Source organism: Acipenser ruthenus, chromosome 4, assembly GCF_902713425.1.
Source record: "Acipenser ruthenus chromosome 4, fAciRut3.2 maternal haplotype, whole genome shotgun sequence".
NCBI classification, from domain to species: Eukaryota; Metazoa; Chordata; class Actinopteri; order Acipenseriformes; family Acipenseridae; genus Acipenser; species Acipenser ruthenus.
Genome location: NC_081192.1, coordinates 37,842,064 through 37,844,996, shown reverse-complemented (window position 1 = coordinate 37,844,996; position 2,933 = coordinate 37,842,064).

Sequence of the window (2,933 nt, the reverse complement as noted above, 5' to 3'; positions counted from 1 at the left end):
CCTGCTTCCTTATTTCTCAGTGCTGGTCACATGTGAATCCATAAAAAATATATTTTTAAAATCATAACTGATGTGAAATTCTTCATCCAGGTGTAAAAAATATCTTTCCTCTTTTGAATAATGCTTTCATCTAATCGCTTCGATTTGACCATGTTTTCACCTGTTGAAGTGACAAAGTTTCAGTTATTCGTCACACATTCAAAAGTGAGAATTTTGAGTGAGTGTAATTTTCATGTGAAAAGATGTATGCGCTTCTGATGAAAACAGATATGAACGGTTTGTGTGATTATTCTGACAGAGCATCATTTTCACAAAATGTTTGCTCGCTTCACAGGATTTGTCAGGTTTTTAAAACAATTTTCACAATGATTTATTTATTTATCACATTTATTTTTAGGTTTTATTTCTGAGCAACTCATTCCATGTCAAGTTGGTCCAAGTATTGGAGTTAATGAGAAACTGATGAGTGTTTTCATCTTCCCACAGCAGGTTTAAAAGATACTGCCCCTGCATTGTGGGGTAGAATGCTTTGGAGGCAAAAGCTTCACGAACCTTTGAGGCTATAGATGTAGGTCATGTAACAAACTAAGTGTTTTAACTTCCTTTTTTTATTATACATGTTTTAATAATATATTTTATAATATTTGCTGGACATGTTGCTTGTCACTTGGTTCAAGAATCAAACTCTGGGGGGACTGGTAAAGTCCCAGTGAAATTAGTCAAGTACCAAATGTTTTGCCTCCCACAGAAGTGGCATATTTAATACATGACCAATTAGGCTGCAGTGGAGGTGGGATTTCCGGGGTCTGCTTTTTGCTTGACTAAACAAATTACTGAATTTTGTATATATATATATATATATAATGTATATATACTGTAGCGATCCGTGTATTGTGTTTGTGTACTGTATTCCCTCTTGTTTCTATTGTCTGTTATTGCCGCTGTATTGTGTTCCTCCCCCCCCCGTCTGTATTACCTGTAGCTGCGGGTTCGCTCTGTGTGGCTGTGCGAGCTGTCCCTGTCATAGGCTGTTTGTTGTGTGTGCCCATTGGTCCTGGTGTGCGGCTGGGGACCAATCGGTTAGCTGTTCGCTCTGGCACCCGATTAACATAAAGGGGCGGGGCTTAGCTATAAAACAGGGCGTTGCACGCTCATTGTGGTCGGTGCTGAGCAAGTGGCTGTAGCAGTGGGCTCTTAAAGAAGTTCATAAATAAAGCGTTGAACTTGAAAACGGCGTGTTGTGTTTGTCTATCCTGCGCACTGCGCGGAAACGCTACACTGGTGTCAGAAGCGGGATCAATACAACGAGTAATCCAGCGTTGCGCAGGACCAGGAGAAGACAAAGATGGACCAATGGCTGTGGTACGACTCCAAGCCGTCACAGAACCGGTGAGACGGCGGACTGGAGGATCTCCTCGGTGACTTGGAGGAGCGAGGCTGGTGCCTTGCCTGCGGGGAGTTCGGGCACCAGGTGACGTGCTGCCCCTTCCAGGAGGAAGGGGACCTACTGCCTGCTCGAAAACAAAAGCGGAGAAGGGGTGGTCGTTCGAGGAGGCTCGCGAAGGAGTCTGGATCATCTCCAGCGTGTGAGATGGGGGGCCTACCGCTGCTGCCGCCGCCCGAGAGAGCGCCGCTGCCGCCCGAGAGAGCGCCGCTGCCGCCGCCGCCGCGTGAGAGAGAGCCAGGGCCGCCGCCGCGTGAGAGAGAGCCAGGGCCGCCGCCGCGTGAGAGAGAGCCAGGGCCGCCGCCGCGTGAGGGAGAGCCAGGGCCACCACCTCCGCCGCGTGAGGGAGAGCCAGGGCCGCCGCCGCGTGAGGGAGAGCCAGGGCCACCACCTCCGCCGCGTGAGGGAGAGCCAGGGCCGCCGCCGCCGCCGCCGCGTGAGGGAGAGCCAGGGCTGTCACCGCCGCGTGAGGGAGAGCCAGGGCTGTCACCGCCGCGTGAGGGAGAGCCAGGGCTGTCACCGCCGCGTGAGGGAGAGCCAGGGCCGCCGCCGCGTGAGGGAGAGCCAGGGCCGCCGCCGCCGCCTGAGAGAGGCCCGTCGCCGCTTGAGAAAGCACTACTGCTACCTGCCTTAAGAGAGCTACCACTGAAAGCGCCAGTCCTTTTAAGGGCTCCTGCAAAGGGCGCGACCAAGGGACAGGAGCAAAGAGAACCACTGGCGCCTGAGGGAGAGCTCCTGATACTGGGGTACCGAGAGTCGCTCAGCTCAGCAGAGAATAGCCGATTGCCTTCCGCACAGCACGGCCCGTCGGCTCACCCACCAAAGGCCCTGGAAGGAAAACCGGACATGCGGGGAGGGGGTCTGTGTTTCAGGGGTGGAGGTTGCCGAGCCCAGTCATATGCTGCATGGAGCCTTGTGAACTTTTTGGGGGCAAAAAGGCTAAGGTGGGGGTAGTGTAGCGATCCGTGTATTGTGTTTTGTGTACTGTATTCCCTCTTGTTTCTACTGTCTGTTATTGCCGCTGTATTGTGTTCCTTTCCCCCGTCTGTATTACCTGTAGCTGCGGGTTCGCTCTGTCTCTGGCTGTGCGAGCTGCCCCTGTCATAGGCTGTTTGTTGTGTGTGCCCATTGGTCCTGGTGTGCGGCTGGGGACCAATCGGTTAGCTGTTCGCTCTGGCACCCGATTAACATAAAGGGGCGGGGCTTAGCTATAAAACAGGGCGTTGCACGCTCATTGTGGTCGGTGCTGAGCAAGTGGCTGTAGCAGTGGGCTCTTAAAGAAGTTCATAAATAAAGCGTTGAACTTGAAAACGGCGTGTTGTGTTTGTCTATCCTGCGCACTGCGCGGAAACGCTACAATACATACACACACAAGCTAACTTCACTATAACGAACCCCCATGGGACCTGGAGAAATGTTCGTTATATCAGGGTGTTCACAATAATAGGGTTTGGCATTTTTCTGTATCAGAATAATGACAAAACGGCAA